Raw genomic sequence first — 18,470 nt, 5'->3', positions numbered from 1 at the left:
GAGCAGGGAGAGGGAGAGAGAGAATTTCAGGCAGACTCCAGGCTGAGTGTTGAGCTTGATCTCAACACCCTGAGATGGACACTACTCTGTTAGCTGGTCATAGTCTGAGGTTATAATTGAGGAAAACATCACAGCTTTTTTTACTTCCACAAGCACAGTATATCTTTATAGTAAAATTGCCACTAACTTTATTCTCCTTAATGTGAGAGTATTTCCTATTTCCAACGAAAAGCCCATAGGGCTCAAAATAAATGAAACCTAACATGTTTCCACTTTAAGCAGACACACACACACACACACACACACACGCACGCACACACACCCAAAATTTCCTCCGTACTCTTTCTCCTCTTTCCTCTGCTTTCTCCTAGACAGCACATGCCTGCCAGCAAAACTTCTAATATGGTAAAATGTTTTAAATTTATATGTTCTTTCCAACTCTTATGTCAGAGACCCTTGAACTTACTTCAGATCTAGAGGCAATGATGGCAAGCCTTCAACACTTACTTCTTTTAAAATGTGTTTATATGCATTTGTGTAATACATTTTCGGGTTCCCTGGCTTTGAAACATATGCCACAGATGAAACAGACCTCTCACACAAGATGTATTTTAATATATGCATGTTTATACACATGAATGAGAAGTATATTTACAACAGGTTCTAATGTAAGGACTTTCATTTTGTGCAATGTCTTACAAGGTTACAAGCTTTCACATATGATATATCGTTTATTCAGTGTGACGATATTGTGAGGCATAGGGGGATTTCCATTTTATAGCAAGAACTGATGCTAAGCAGAATTAATTGGAGTAGAGCCGGAATCTGTGATCCTTAGTCCAAGGCACTTTCCCTCTGACCATACTAAAAATTCTATTTTAAAACCCAGCAAGATGACACTTCTTATTAATAGTACTGTTGAATTAAGAATTGCTGAATCTGCCTGTAATTTCGCCCCTGAGACCAGCACTCTTAGCTACTTGAATAATAATGATTTTAGTAGCTAATATTTTCGAGTCTGTATTTGCATACTGCATATTCTTTGTGTAATTAAGGAGTAATTTATCTGATCTTGCTTTTGGAAAACATTGTCTTTGTTGATGAGAGATTGTTGATCTTGACAAGAAAAGATATTTCATACATTTCAGATGAAACTTTTACCTGCCGGGTGAGTGTCTCAGCCTTTCACGGTTTCCCCTGCTCTCTAGGATCCTACTATCTCCCCCTTCCCAGGTCAGTGGTAGATAATGCTTAAGAAGCCTGATGGTATTGGGAGAGTGGTGTCCCATCCTACTTCCTTCTTCTGTACCCTACTGTATCTGCAGCTATGAAGACTGCCTGCTTGGTTACTCAGTCTATGGTCCAAGTGATTCTAGAACACAAGGTTCCAGAACACGAGGGTTTTATTGCAATATGAGCACAGATAATCCAACTTTATTCATTCCATAAATATCAATTGTGCCAGATGTGTTCTAGGCATAGTTATATAAATGCTTTGGACATTGCAGGTGAACATGACAAAATACTTGCTTTCAAAGTGCTGACATTCAAAAGGAGATAGACAACAGATATGATATATCAATTACATAAACAAAGATTATCAAACCAGATAGAGATGAATGATCTGAAGAAAATAAAATGAGTTAGAAGAGTCGGGAATTACTTTTCTTAGAATGCTCATGGAATGGAAATCTAAATACTGGGAATAAGGAACAAGTAGAATGATCATGAAAGGAAATCAGTGGTGTGTTTGAGGGATAGACAGAAAACTAGTATTCAGGGCACATTTTGGAAAAGGAGGAAAGTGCCAGGCAATGAGGTCAAAGAAGAGCAGAGGCCAAATTATGTAGGCCACAGTAGTGAGTGTGGTTTTGTTTATAATTGAAGATTTTAATCGGAGAAGTAATAATGTGATTTATAATCACATGTGTAGTACCCATCTAGGGGATGCCACTTTGGTTGCCCATTAGAGAACTCAGTTTGCTACAGGACATAGGAGAATCAATGAATTAAAGAGAAAACCGTTCCACAATTTTCTACAAGAAACGTAATAGCAATTTGGTCTAGAGTTTTTGCAGTGGTAGTGTGAAAGTGGTTCAATATGGGATCTATTTTAGATATAGCACTTTCAGGTCTTTTTATAATGAATTGGATGTGAGACCTGAGAGAAAAAGGAAGAAAGGCTTAATTATTTGTGAACTGAAAATATTTTTTTGTGAAGAGTAGAAATGGTTAATGGCTTGTCTAACTGGCTGGCTTGCTTTCATTCATTGATTCATTTGTTCACTTTCGTGGAAATGTGAATTATTTTAATACACTCAGCATTTTGCACATGAATTGGTTCCAGAAGTTGTTTCTTCAGTCAGTTCAAATATACTTAATCAGAAGGTGAGGAGGAGGTTAATGGGATGAATTTCAGAGTGGTTTTTTTTTTTTTAATTTTAAAGTGATGTTCAGAAACACTATCTTCATTAGGAATAATTTTTTGCATATCTGTTGTAGAACTGTAATCAAAGTCTCAGGTCACTGGAATGGTTTTTTAATATCTCTGTTTACCGTGGTTTATCAAGAGAAAGTAAACATGGTTCAAATATGTGCTATGAATTTGAAAGACTTAATATAGTCTTAACCTATGTTAAGATAGCAGATATAATTGTTAAACATTTGTTTAGTTTTTATTATAACTAGCGTGGATTTATGATTGCATTTCTATGTGCCTTATATAGTCATGTATGATACACCTTAGCTCATTTTATAGAACATAACTACATATTGCATGGAGGTTGATATGTGAACCTTTTAATTCATAACACTTTTGTCACATATATAATCTATTTGATTCTGTAATCTTAATCAAGAATTCAGACCTAAATTATAATATTAGGAACAGTCCTAGTATAACAGAAAGGTATAGAACACAATTGTGAAGCTATACCTTTATATAAAGTGATAAAATAACTTAGTGTCCATACTGACTTTGTACACTTTCAGCATCATTTCTTACCATTTCTTATTCCATATTTTATATCTTATGTTCTCAGTTCTGTTATTAGTGTTTTTCATTTTCCTGACAAAATTTTCCTTTACTGTTCATGTGATTATTAGATAACAGTAGGAGTTTTTCCCATAATGTCTGTATTATTTTAGAGAAAAATGGTAATTATCTGGATTATTCTGAATCTTGTTTGTCTAAAATCTGGTAAAGTGTGCTATAGTTGTACATATAAAAGTCTGTACTTTTTAAAAAAATACAGAAGTCAGATTTTTCTTAACTAAATTTTTAGAACTGTCCATAGTCCAGGTTATTGCTTCTTTCTCTGTGGCCAATTAAAAAAGGAAGAGTTCTCTTTTAGGGTCAGAAGATTAGCTTGTTTTGTTTATAAAACATGATAGAAAGAAATACTTATTTGTGAGAAGTAGAAATACTAATTGATTCATGAATTAATTTATTAGAATCCAAAGTGCTAAATCACTAATCTGAAGTTATCTGACTGAAACGTGGAGGTGAAGAAAACAAAATTTCTCATAACTAAATCCTACCTGCTCTTTCCTCAGTATGTGATTCTGAAGGGGGAAATCCAGCTTGCTTTATTATTCATATTTCCTTTTGAACTGGATGATAAATGCTGAACCATCATGGCAAGCCTATTCTGAAGATGTCCAGAGTAACAATAAACCCTTTGTGATGAAAATAGCACAGTGTAGCTATTTGCCAAACTAAAAATCATGAACTTACTTATGATCTATATTCCAGTGTGTGTTGCACATCAGCAGTTGTCAGTTTTATGTATTGGGGGAAACAGGAGTTAAAATAATTGTCGTAAGTAGAATATACATATTTGCACTTTGTTTTGTACTTTAATCCCCAGACCACTCAGATAATTAAATTGGTAATGAGATGCTTGCTTTTATGTGCATTTACATGTATATTGTCTGATAGGTTCTATACTTTTTATTTGGGTTACTAATAACTAATGATCATTTATCTGTGTATTACTTTTTAACTGATGGTACTTTCTACTGTGTCAAAGATTGTCCTACAGAAATAAACTTTGCACCGTTGGAGAACCACCAGAGTAAAGGAAGGCACACTGTTATTCAAATGAACTAATTTAAGATCATTTCTTCAGCACAGAGGCAACAGGAAGGCAGGACCAGAAGCATCTACCCCAGGAGGTTATATATAGGATGATTGGAGACATTCCCAAAGACAATGAGGCACTAGCGTTTGTTTAAGAGAAAGGCTATTTCACTCTGAGAGCTCATGCTGGAATTAACTGGTGTCATTTTGAAGGAGGGTTTTGCTAATTGGCATCTCCCAATTGTATATAATGCCAACACCTTTTCTATTAGTTATTTGCCATAAACATAGCTCAATGAAGCAAAACTCCCTGCAAACTTATAAAGATTTAGGAGGAACTGTTGCAATTTAATTCATTTCCAAAAGCCCTATGTGAACTGTAACAGTTGGTTGGTATTATTTGTATAATGTTTTGTCATTTGATGTTGGAAGCATTATGTTCATGTATTGTGGTGATGGCCTGCTGAGTAATTGCAAGGTTCATTATACTACCAAGACTGTCAAGGGGCATTTATGGATATTCATGTGCAGTGAACCCTTGAACTTGAACTGGTCATTCTTGTCTCCCATGGCTGGAATTGTGTTTACTCCAAATGGCAGGAGAAACTTTAATTATGAAACCGTAAAAGAGGCACAATTACCTAAGTTTTAAAATGCTAAATGGACTATTAAAAACTGTACCTGCAGTTTTTCCCCCTCTACTATAAGAATGTTATCTGTACTCTCAAGGAAACTAATCATAATTCTAAGTTTTAAGAATTTTTAAATTTTTTTGGTGGTTTGGTAGTAAATCTGTGCTTCTAAAATTATGTGTTTTTATGTAAAAAGATACTAGATATCCATTATTTCTACTTTAGGAAATCCATTGATAGACCAAATATTAATTAAAAAATGAACATATTCATTCATATGAAGTTAAAAATGTTCAAGCATTCAAGCATTGTGCATTGATTTGAAAACTGTTGAATATATGAAGGAAATTTAAGAAGCAAACTTCAAGAAGTAGGCAGATACCTATTTATGAATATGTAACTATGAGTTAGTGTTAAAGTATTTATCACAATAATTGTAATGATCTCTTTATGAGTATCCTTCCCCTAGACTTTAATGTTCTTGAGAATAGAAGCATTTTCTTAAAATATCCTGTCTCATAGTGCTCAGTGCATGGTGCTTGTTCAGTGAGATTTTGTTGAACTGAATTGAAGAGAGCTGAGGAAAAGATGGCATATTAGACAGGGTTGTAATTTGAAATAGAGAGTTATGACTGGAGCATAGAGTACTTGGAGATTGGTGGCAAGAGATGAAATTAGAAAAAAGGGAAGATGCTTCTGTTCCCAAGTGCTTGGGTTGTACCCAGAAAATACTATACAGCAGTTACAGGATTTTAAGCAGCTAATCACATGACAGCCATGCAGAGGATGGGAATAGGGTAGAAATAAGAAACAAACTCTGGTTCCCCCACGCTGGGATATAGTATCCTTGAAGCCTGGGTTGGACAAAGATTTTGTTTGTTTGTTTTAAAGCAAAACAAAATTCTTTTTTTTTTAAATTTTTATTTATTTATGATAGTCACAGAGAGAGAGAGAGAGAGAGAGAGAGAGAGAGAGAGAGAGAGAGAGGCAGAGACACAGGCAGAGGGAGAAGCAGGCTCCATGCACCGGGAGCCTGACGTGGGATTCGATCCCGGGTCTCCAGGATCGCGCCCTGGGCCAAAGGCAGGCGCTAAACCACTGCGCCACCCAGGGATCCCACAAAACAAAATTCTTAAATGAAATTTTAATTGTGAGAAAATACAACATAACTATTTCAATCATTTTAAAGTGCTACAGTTCAGTAGTTTTAAGTACATTCACATTGTTGGCCAACCAATCTCTAGAACTCCCTATGTTTGCAAACTTGACATTTTTAGTCTGCTGAGACAGCTGTCACAATACAATAGACTGAGTGGTTTAAACAATGGTCATTTATTTCTCAGAGTTCATGAGACCAGAAAAGTCCAAGATCCAGGTGCCAGAAGATTTGGTTTCTGGTGAGGACCCTCTTTCTAACTGGTAGACAGCTTGCCTTCTTGTGTCCTTGCATGGCAGAGGAGAAAGAGAACATAAGAGCTACCCCAGGTCTCTCTTCCTCTTCTTTTAAGGACAATAATCCCATTATGGAGGCCACACTTTTATGACCTCATCTAAAACTAAGTATCTTTGGGAGTTAATGGCTCCAACACAGGAATGTCATAACAATATTTATCTTTTTGTTACTGTCTTATTTCACTTAGCATAATGTCTTTAAGATTCAACCATGTTGGGCAGCCCACATGGCTCAGTGGTTTAGCACCGCCTTCAGCCCAGGGCCTGATCCTGGAGACCTGGGATCAAGTCCCATGTCGGGCTCCCTGCATGGAGCCTGCTTCTCCCTCTCCCTGTGTCTCTGCCCCCACCCCACCCCCTCTCTGTGTATCTCATGAATAAATTAATAAAATCTTAAAAAAAAAAAGATTCATCCATTTTTAGTATTTATCAGAATTTCCTTTTTTTTTGTTTTTTTTTTCAGAATTTCCTTTTTTAATGCTGAATAATATTTCATTGTATGTTACCACATTTTGTTTATCCATTCATCTGTTGAAGAATATTTGAGTTGCTTTCAGCTTTTGGTTATTGTGAATAATGTTGCTATGCACATGGGTATATATATATATATATATATATATATATATATATATATAAATGTTTTTTCAAAACTCTGCTTTCAATTCATTTGAATATATACTAGGAAATAGAATTGCTGGATTATGTAGTAACTCTGTTTTTAATTTTTTGAGGAGCTTTCCTATTGTTTTTCATAGCAGCTGTATCATTTTACATTCCCACCAATGGTACATACAGATTTCTGTTTCTCCACAACCTTGCCAATACTTATTATTTTGATAATAGCCATTCTCTTGGGTGTGTGATGGTATCTCATTGTTTTGATTTGCATTTTCCTAGAGATAAATGATTTTGAGCATCTTTTCATGTGCTTATTGGTCTTTTATATATATCTTCTTGGAAGAAATGTCTGTTCACATCCTTTGTCTATTTCTTAATTGGGTTGCCTCTTATTTTTGTAGTTGTTGAGTTGAAGTCATTCTTTATATATTCTGGATAATCCCTTATAAGATATATGATTTGCATATTTTCTACCATTTCATAGATTGAAATGTTATTGATTGAGTCCTTTGAACAGAGGTTTTAACTTTTGATGTAGTCCAGTTTATCTCCTTTTTATAAAATTGTCTGTGCTTTTGATGTCATATCCAAGAAATTATTACAAAATGCAATGACATGAAGCTTTTCCCGAAAGTTTTTTTTTTTTTGTTTGTTTTGTTTTATTTTGTTTTTGGTAAGAGTTTCATAGTTTTAGTTCATTTTAACTGTTACATTTAGGTTTTTGATCCATTTTGAGTTAACATCCATTGTGTATGTTGTAAGGTAAGCGTCATTTTGTGTGTGTGTGTGTGTGTGCGTGTGTGTTTGTTTTTTGGTTTTTGGTTTTTGTTTTTTGTTTTTTGTTTTTGCATGTGAATATCCAGTTTTCCCAAGACCATTTGTTGAAAAGACTATCTTTTTTTCCATTGAATGGTCTTGGCAACCTTGTTGGTGTTCTGTGTGCACTGCTGGAGCAAAGCAAAAAGGGAGGCCTTTAGTGCATAAGAATGAGGGAATGACCTACAAAAATCCTGGGGAATCTTTTTAAAAGATTTTATTTATTTATTAGAGCATGCACAAGAGAGAGCATAAGTAGGAGGAAGAGGCAGAGGGTACAGGAGAAACAGACTTCACGCTGAGCAGAGAGCCCGATGGGGGGCTCTATCCCAATATCCCGAGATCATGACGTGAGCCAAAGGCAGATGCTTAACTGACTGAGCCACCCATGCATCTCTTGCAGAATCTTCTAAATAAATGAGTCATGGAGGCCATTCTAGGAATAGAGTGGTGGAACCTTGTCAGATTGAGTACAAAAGGAGGAATTTAGAGTAGCTCCCTCAGCCAGAAAGAACACACATACAATGTTTTGTTTGTTTTTGAAAAGTATCTGAAACAGACAAGGAGGCAAATGTTAAAAGCATGGACAAAGATAAATGACAGGCACTTCACCCCCAGGAAATAAAACATGTAGTGAGGAAGACAGCATGCATAAATAATTATAATACAGAGTAAAGGGATAAATGTATTAGAAGTAATACTGATAAAATGCTGTGGACATTTAGATGAGAAAACAGTTACTTCTTCAGAGAGGACCAGTTGGGTCTTGCTGGATATAGTCATCCAAATTTCTCCTTTGAAAGCAACAGAAACCAACCATGATTAATTTACACAGAAAACACAGTTATTAAGAGGGTCTTTGCTAGTTCATAGACTCTCCAGGAGGATACGGGAACCAGGTCTGGAAGAGGCACAGCCTAAAATAATACTTAGAATTCCACCTCAAAATTTATCTTGTAATAAGGGTTACATTATCACCATTGTCACCACATCTGATTGTAGACACTTACTTAAACTGTTCCCATCAGCCCTGGATATGAGTGTTGCCACTAGAACTGGCCGAAAGGGTGACTGACTTGTTTTAGCTTCCGTTTTGTAGAATTCTGCATCAAGTGGAAAATGGTAATCTACAGGTGGCTGCAAAATATTGCAATATTCACAGATCTGAGAAAGGTAAATTTGGACTGCTGTGAGAGAATTGTAATATTTAGACAAGCAATAGCAATTGGAAATATGGGGTAGAGATTCAGAAAAAGATTTAGCCTGGTAGTCAGTGATATTAGCTAAGGCCCTGACATTATAAGGGGACATGTTTGAAGAAGAGATCATTGGGAAAGAATCCTGATCATCTATATTTGTGTAACACAAGAGGAAGAAACTTGGATGGATAGGCCTTTATCATGAAAACTAGAGGAAAAACTTCTGATGAGTGTCTAGTAAATTGTGTTTGTTCAGTTTCCTTCTAACTGAATGAAGCTTTTAAGAATGGAAGTGGTTGCAGTGCTCAGCGTTGCTTAGGAATACAATGAGTGAAGACAGAAAAATTCTTTGCATTTGTTGACCTTTGAAAGAAGAATTTCATTAGAATGCTGGGGGTAGAATTCAGAGAACAGAGATTTACAAGGAAAATATAATTGGAATGGAATTATAATAATTGGTGGTATCAAGGTCAGTTACTTTAGGAAAAGAAAGATAGGACTTGTCAAAGGAACTACTTTACAAAAAAAGATTTATTGAGCACCTACTACATAGTAAGTGTTTTAAGTGCTTGGAGTACATAAGTGAACAGAATGGACAGAGATCAGTGTCCTTGGGATCTTTATGTTCCAGAGGAGTGTGAGAGGTATCAGATAGTTAACAATAAACATAGCAAATAAGTACATTATATAGTGATTAGAAGGTGATAAATGCTGTGGGGTTTGAAAAAAAAGGGTAAAGCAAAGTAAGAAGATTGACTGGATTAGTTGATCTTTGCAAGAAGAATCTCAGAATGGTGGGAAATAGAGGTCTAGTAAGGCCAGGTAGGAATTTGGGTGCTTGTACTGGTATATTTACCTAGCAGCCTAGCAGCAGGCGAGGCTTCACTGAGCTGAGATTTGAGAAAGTCTTGAAGAAAATGCTGGAGGAAGCTAAGTAGATATCTAAGGGAAGAATGTTTAGGCAGAGGAACAGGAGCTACAAAGCTCTGGCAGGAACATGTATGGTGTGTTTGAGGAACAGGATGAGGAACCGAGAGAACAGTAGGAAAACAACCCAATGAGATCATTGGAAGCTAGCTCTAATATAGGACCTTGTAAACTACCATAAGGAATTAGAGAGACATGGTAAAGCATGTACTCTAGGATTGATAGCTCTTTGGTATTTTCTGTAGATTACTGGCATGAGGTAATCTACAGCTTCGTATACAATTCAGAAAAACTTCAAGCTTACTTTGCATAGGCTATTTCTATTTAAACAATTTCAGAAAGAGATAATGTCAAAACCCAGACAAAGGGATGATGCCCTATAACTAATATAAAGTAAGGCGGGATTCTTTATTGAAGGAAAAGAAGGTAAACTATGATGAATAATTTTATAGGGTTTTCTTTTTTTTTGCCTAAATTCCTAGAGTGAACTAAACATTTGTTGTCAATTTCTGATGATATACATATCATTTTAATAAAAAAAATTGAAAATCTTTTTTAAACAAGTGTTTCTGAAAGAGTACTTCTTCTGAACTTCCTTTTTTTTTTAACACATCCTTTAATAAAGGTGCTAATGAGATGTATTGAGGACTTTGAAGTGCTTCCACTGTAAACTTTCTCAGGAGACCTCAGGGTAGAAATTATGGTGACTATTTAAATCCAATTGGTCATCTTAACGGGCTTTAAATCATCTTGATAAATGTAAGTTTTGTAATTTTGGTTAAGGTTGAATTTGAATGTTTCGTTTGGCATAATCCTTAAGATAACTCACTGCTTGCTTAAATTTTTCACTTTTCAGGTGGGTATTTGGTAGTAATAGACATAACCACAAAGAGGGATGACTATAAGAATAGATCTATACAGCAAGATGATCAAATAAAAGAATGCCAAAGTAACTAAGGCTTATATATTAGACTAGAAGAGTATTACAGTTTCATAATTGTATATGAATACGTCACTGGTTTTATCTAATATGATCACTACAGCTCATCTTCTTTACTTCCATAGTTTAAGCATCTTCTGTTGTGCCAGTCGCATTCAGTATCCTCTGATTTAGCTCAGGTAAGGCTCTAGTTAAAGCACCAAAAGAAAGGGTTTCAGTAAGAATAAAGTCTGATTTCACTATACTGTGACATTTTCTGATTAAGTAAAGTCCATACATGGAGTTTCATTTTTTATTTATTTTTGCAAACTAGTTGTTTGAATGTTAAAACCAATCCTTTGTCTTGTGAAAACCCTGCATGTGTAGAGTCTGCTAGAAAAGTCCTTTGTGAGATTATCAAAAACTGTTGCTTCTCATAAAAAAATTTAAAACATTAAGCAGCTGTGCTTTATATCTGGAGACAGGTGAAGGAAGATAAGGGAAATATATACACACACACACATATATAAACACAGTATGTTTTAGGCATCTTTTTGGTATCAACCATCTGTCATTAAGAAAGTATTTCAAAATACACAGTTGACTTCTGGCTGGTAGAAGAAAGGAAAAGGTCTAACATCTCATGAATCTGAACTGAAAATCACGGGATTATTTTTTATTTAATTAAAAATACTTTGCAAGCACATAGAGTTTAAATATCACTTTAAATAAAAAATTGGCTTTCTGTAATCTCTGTGTTTCTTCTAGCATCAATTTTTTAAAAAACTAAGAGCTAAGTCTACTCAGAAGTCATATACTGGCAGCATTATTATTGAGGTTCTCTAATGGAAAAGCTAGAATACACTAAATCAAAACAAAACTTCTCTGTTATGAATGCCTTTTCTTCTATTTTACAAAACTTTTTCTTGGGACACACGGTTGAATGTCTGCCTTGAGCTCAGGGTGTGATCCTGGAGACCTGGGATCGAGTCCCACATCGGGCTCCCTGCAAAGAGCCTGCTTCCCCCTCTGCCTGTGTTTCTGCCTGTGTGTCTCTCATGAATAAATAAATAAAATCTTTAAACAAAACAAAACTTTTTCTTGTTTGATTCCTCCTGTATATAGTTACTGTATTCTCCAAAGAGTGTGAAATGCATTTTTTAAAATTTAAATTCAATTAGCCAACTATATAGTACATGATTAGTTTCAGACATAGGGTTCTGTGATTCATCGGTGCATATAACACCCAGTGCTCATCACATCAGGTGTCCTCCTTAATGCCGGTCACCCTGTTACCCCATCTCCCACCCACCTCCCCTCCAGCAACCCTCAGTTTGTTTCCTATGGTTAAGAGTCTCTTATGGTTTGTCTCCCTCTCTGATTTCTTCCCATTCAGTTTTCCTTGCCTTCCTCTATGAGCCTCTGCACTGTTTCTTATAACCACATATGAGACTGTGTGATAATTTTCTTTCTCTGATTGACTTAGGAAAATGGATTTTCTAAGAGCTGTCTTCATATGGTTTGCCCACTTAAGCATAGGCTATTCAAGTGTTTAAATAGGAACTATACTTTAGCTCCTTTTATATTTCTTTTATGTGTATATTAATGCACACCTTCCTTATTTCTAAAGTATATTCAGATGGAGTTATAAGGAAACATGGGAGAAAAATAAAATTTTATTGATACTATAATTTGTTTAAAATTTATTTTTCATTTACCTATTAATATCATTTCAAGTTGGATTTGGATGAATTTAGTACAATTGACTCTAGGATGAAGTAAGAATAATGGTAATCCTCTTCAAGAAATTGATTTTGATATAAAACTGTGTTCAGGTTTTTATAATGGCTAGCATGAAATTCAAGTAGGTACTAGAGGTTTTGATTTTCTGCTCAGGGATGCTTTAGCACTAGTTTGATAAAGAAGAAAACATCCTTTAAATATCTTTGAAATAGAGCTTTAGGTGAGTCAGGTTAGTAGCTTCAGTGGTTCATGATTTTCATTGTGTGTAACTTTAATTCTGAGGAGTTCTGGGCCCAATACAATACTTACAAGACTAGGGTATATCTGTCATTATTTAAATGAAAAACAAAACCCCCTTTTTTTAATATTTATTTGTTCATGAGAGACACACAGAAGAGGCAGAGACATAGGCAGAGCCAGAAGCAGGCTCCCTGCAGGGAACCCAATACGGGACTGGATCCCTGGACCCAGGATTATGCCCTGAGCTGAAGGCAGACACTCAACTGCTGAGCCACCCAGGTGTCCCCCAAAACCCCTTTCTCATGTAGTTGCTTGCAAGTGGGGCAAAGTAGATCTTTTCGAACTGCCTTCTCACAGTGTATAGAAAACATCTTTAGTGAAAACAAACTCAGACTCATCTGATGAGGGGAGGACCACATCACGTGGTTCACGTGGTTCTGGTGACTTTGCTTATCCACATTTTCTGAGGCTGCAGAGTTGCCACCCTGTAACTCCCAAGGCACAGGCCTGCTCATGGAAAAGAAAACCTCCTTCCCTAATTCCAGGGCACCTCACTCACCTTAGTTGCTTGGCTTGTAAAATATGCTCGATAATATATGCATTGAAGGGCTGCTGGGTGAGTTAAAAAGAATGTCTGCAAGACGCTAATCTAAATTAATGATAATATATCTCTTTTACTTATGATTATCATTGTTCCTAACAAATGCTCTAAAGGAGAAGTCCATCTCTCATTGGATCTGAAACCACTGACCTATGAGTACATTGCTGTGGCTTCCAGAGTGTCTGGTGTCCCCTCCTCTGAATCAGTAGGTTTAGAACTCAAGCTATCTGACCCCTCTTCTGCTCCAACCTTCAGAATTTCTAGCTGTTATGTTCCTTGAACAAATTTCATCAGCCCCCAGAGTCTCTGAGGCCTCCATCTACTAAGTGAACTATTTCTGCCCTAGTTATTTCTTGCAGAGCAAAACCATGGGTCCCTGACTAGTGAAGTATTGGTGTGTCTCATCCTATCAAGCCTTAACCAGTTCCAGACCTTGTTGCTTCAGGCACATGCAGTATTTCCATCTGTAAACAGGAGTGATATCACTGACCATACAGGTAGGTAGTGAGGATAAATGAGGTAATATATATTAGGTACAGGGATCCCTGGGTGGCGCAGCGGTTTAGCGCCTGCCTTTGGCCCAGGGCGCGATCCTGGAGACCCGGTATCGAATCCCACATTGGACTCCCGGTGTATGGAGCCTGCTTCTCCCTCTGCCTATGTCTCTCTCTCTCTCTCTCTCTCTGTGTGTGTGTGTGACTATCATAAATAAATAAAAATTAAAAAATAAATTTATATATATTAGGTACATTGCATAGTACCTAACAAAGAGTAAAAACTTGCCAAGTGGTAGGGATCAACATTATCATCATTTTATATTCTTATCTAGAAATAATTCTGTTAGTCTTCCTTGAGTCCTTGCTTGCCAACCCCCGCTAAGACATTTTTTTCTCCCGTTCAGGTTTAGTTTCTGGTCTGAGATAATCGTATTGATCAGGTGATGGATTACTCTATAGTGATTAATGTAAAGAATAATCTCACATTTTATGTACCACCTGGCTCCATATTACCAAATACGGTACAAGTTCGATCTTATTAGCCTTTAGTTGAGTAATACTGAAACCAGATAATACACTGGATAGAATTCTGTCTGTATGGGGTTTAGGAGTGCTGGAGTGGTCTGGAGGTTTGTGTTATTTTGTTTTTATTTTAATTGTAGAACTTACTGATTCGCTGAGTTAATTTTCATTGGTAGTTTAATCATGCAAATTGCCTTTAGTTCTCTTCCTATTCTTTAATGTTCATTGCTTTTTGTATCTAGTCTTCTTAGTTTGTATCCAGGCTGTGCATAGCCTGGCTATATTCATGGTCTGACATGAGCTTTTAAAAAGAACTCTGCAATTATCAAGTGAATGATATTGTCATAGATTTTAAGGTATCATCCTATTATAAAATTCCATGAAGCATTTTGCTTTGATGGGTTTGGTTGTGCTGATGATCAAATCATACTCTCTGAGTACACAGTGTTACAGTGTTTTAGGAGAATACAGTTTGGGACACATTTGTTATTTTTCAAAAGCCATCTGAAATCCCATTAATGAGTTGTGGGGACTAGCACTGGTAAAAGACCAACATTGAAAGCCTGTATCAGAAGATATTGTCATGTCTATCACACAATATTAAGGCTCCAGCCTATTAATAATGACAATATTTGTATTAGGTGGAAAATGGTTTGTGTTATTAGTGCTTAAATTATATTGTGGTGTGTTCAGAGTATTTCATAACAAGTGTGTGTCCTTTACTATTTTTATAAATGCCTCAAAACCTCAAAAAAGGTACCTTTTATGTATGGCTGCTCTAAAAAAATTATAGTTTTAGTTTTTGAGATATATCCTTAATGAACATGATTTAAAAAAAAAAAATAGCAATCAGCTAAGCGCTGTCATGACCTGGTTGGTTTATCGTAAAAGTCTTGACATTTTAAAGCTGGAGCTGTCCCTTTATATTTGTGTGTGAATTTTTTTGTTGCTAGTGGTAACTATAGAGAATTTTTTTTCCAACAGCACCCTTTAAATAACAATGGTCTCCCCAAATATGCTGTAGCATAGCTTTAAACTTTATTAAGTCTGTCTCAGACTCCCCTTCCTCTCCCTGAGTAAATGGAAGAAAAGTTTGGCAGGCTTCATGCTGTGCACTTGATTGATGTCCAGAACATCTGAAGGACTTTTGTGTCCTGCCTACTCTCTGTGAGTGCATAATGTGTGAATACTTAAAGCAGGTCAGCCCTTATCACATGTAATCTAGGCCTGAAAGCAGATCAACAGTGACAGTCATATCCCGTAAGTAAGAACACAAATCATCCTCTACATGCTTTCGACAAGTTGTGGGATATTCTTTTTCTCTCTTTTTACCCCTTCCCACTCACGGGGAACCTTGGCAGAGCAATGAAAGCGGAGAGGAGACGTGCTCAGAATAATGTGTCACTTGTTGGAGGGAGGAAGGGATTGTTTATTTGTAATGATGTGCTGCTCTTTCACTGTGCAGCTGAAGGGAGCTTCGGGTTGTTAATGACCAGTGATGTGGAAGGCTGCAAATGAGACTGGGGTGGGAGGGTGGGAGGCAGCCTGAAAGCAGCCGAAGTTGTGGTCTTTGCAAACTCCAAAGTCAGGGGAAACATTTTTGTACACGCGAGTTCTATTGTTCGTGTTTTCCCCCATAATGGAGTAACTTTTTATGTCATTGTTTAAGTGTATAGCTGAAAATCAGAGTCAGAGGGTGAATTAGCCAGTGCAACTCGGAGTGCACTTTTCTCAATTTGGTACAACTAGTATGAAAGTTTAAAACAAATATTTTAGGGCAAAACTCCATAGAATGGTAGGGACCATACTATAGCTTGCAAAAGGAAGGAGGGAGTAACTGTTGTCTCTGTGTGCCTGTGTGTTTGAGCGGAAGTTTAATTAAGTGTTGCTCCAAACAGTCTTAGCAGGGATATTGAAACCATAAAGAAAATAACACTCGCTTAATTGTTCTCATCAAAAATTATAAGGATATTGTTAGATATCTTAGATAGGGAGGACTGTCCTTATCATCATAGCATTGAAAACTTTACTGGTTTCTTTTGAAATGTAATCAGCTGGAGAAGTTGCTGTAGTCCATTCGTATAATGGAAGATCAGCTGTGCAAATACCTCCTCGAGAAATGAAGGCAGGGCTTCCCACAGAATCCCATTATGAGACATGAGGTCTTTCCCACCTTCTCCCATCTACTTTTCCAGCCTGATGTCTCTGTTCTCCAGGCACAGCCAGGTTCCCACGTTCTCAGCAAACACCGTTCTTTGCCTTACTCGTGAGTCTCTGTGCTCTCTGTTCTTTTGCTTACGATCCCTTTGCCCTCCTTTCACCCAGTGAATTCCTGCTTATCTTTGAAGACCTAGTTGCCATGCCTCTCCCCTGCAAGTCCAGCCACCACCCGCAGTCAGAAGACATCTCTGTCCACTGTACTTTCTGTGTTTCCTGCCGTTTTCCAGGCAGTGGCTGTCCTGCATTGTCTTTATTTAATTGTATATTTGTCCTCAGCTAACAGAATCAGTTGTGTTCTGAAGGCAGAGACTGTCTCTTAAAAAATGTTCTCCTATCCCATTTACTAGATACAGTTTCCCCAATTCAGCTTAGAAACTTCGCATATACGTACAATTAGTAGATTTGGGGAGTTTCTATGGGAAAATAAGTTCTCAAATTGAAATAGTTCAAACAGTAATGTCTTATACCCCTGCTTCAATTAGATGAATATTCAGTGAATTAAATAAAAGTAAACTGGTTAAAAATTTCCCTTTACAGGTGTAATTTGAATTTTTGAAACCCTATTTAACATAAGACACATTTTGTATCTTCGTTTTCCTGACCACATGTGATAGGAACAATTTGACAAATGTTACATTAAAGAGCGTTATTGTTAACAAGGGAATTTTTTTTTTAACAAGGAAATTTTTTGTCGGGGTGGGGAGTGATTATTGGGAGATTTTTGGAAATTGACCATTTTCTGATATCTGCCTATGCTCTGGGCACCATATTCAGTAATTAATACTCAATTACTTGTCTAATCTATATAACAATCTTAGGTAGTGATCGAAGTGTAGAACAAAGTCTACACCATTTGTCCAAAGTTGTACAGATAGCACAACTTGGCTCTCTCCTTCACAGCATAGGCTCCATAAATCTAGAATGAGTGGGTCTGTTGAAGAATTCTAGTTGACAGGTAGCAGTGCACATCCTACTCATATGGACAGTACTTGCTGTAGTCCTCCTCTTCTCTTTCCTTGCCCTTTTCTCATGTGTGTATTTTCAAATTTGTCACCTTTCTGTTAATATTCTCTTAGAGCTTTCTTGGAAGCCTCCGTAGGTGTGTACTCTATGGTGAGTGGGTTAAGTCATATGCAAAGCTAGATTGTTTTGCTAAGCCAGATTTCTGATCTACATTATGAGAGTTTTGTTACATCTTTTGAGCCTCATTGTCTAGAACTTAAATGCATTTTATAGAGCATCTCTTTCATGGTTGGCACCCAGCATATATTAAACAATAAAAGGCAAAGTAGAGGGAGTTCATAGGGATACATTTTGAATTTCTTAGTATTATAAATGAAAGAAATCTGTATTACCAATAAGTTTGACTAAGTAGGCACCTCCCCCATCATGCTCCTAATTTTCGCTTCTCCTTACCTAATTAGAAGTTCAGGTTCAGAGACTCATCCTATATGCTGAAATTCTAGATTTTTTTTTAAATTTATCGAGCCAGTCAGTGTTCAGAAGCCTTTAGTTATTTATGTAATATACAGTCTAAACTCTGTAATCTATGTTCTGAGTCCTGCACAGTCTGGTTCCACTCTGTCTAGGTTTCTCTCCAGCCATTTACTAATAGGAGCTGTCTGCTCCAGTCAGATTTTTCTTCTCATGCTATTACACAAATGAAATATTTAATCCTTCCTCTAATCCTTGCTCGTATAATTTCTTCCTTTCCATCTCCTCGATTGCTGTATAAATTCAATTCTTATTTCAGTGTCCAGCTCTCCCTTCAGTTTTTGGCTCAGTCTAATCCATCCCTTACTGTGATTTTCCGTCTTTATTCCATTTGAGGACACTTCATCTTAAAACGTTACATTTTTCACAGTTCTCTGTTATAGATACTGCTTTTTCTGTGGCATGGTAAATGTCTTGAGTACATTTATTTCAGAGAGCCCATAGTATAAAATTAGAAATGGTTGCTGATATGAATTGCTTTGAACTGAATTAGGATTCTAGGGAGAGAG

The 18,470-nt window shown here is 36.5% G+C and overlaps 1 protein-coding gene across 10 annotated transcripts in view; it reads left to right on the top strand.

Moving 5' to 3' along the window:
- The window catches only part of BMPR1B (bone morphogenetic protein receptor type 1B), a 399,506-nt gene that overhangs the window by 266,306 nt on the left and 114,730 nt on the right, over nt 1-18,470 (top strand). The gene's annotated exons all lie outside the window — the stretch shown is intronic.

Source organism: Vulpes vulpes, chromosome 4, assembly GCF_048418805.1.
Source record: "Vulpes vulpes isolate BD-2025 chromosome 4, VulVul3, whole genome shotgun sequence".
NCBI lineage: Eukaryota > Metazoa > Chordata > Mammalia > Carnivora > Canidae > Vulpes > Vulpes vulpes.
This window is presented reverse-complemented; position numbering and strand designations above follow the sequence as displayed.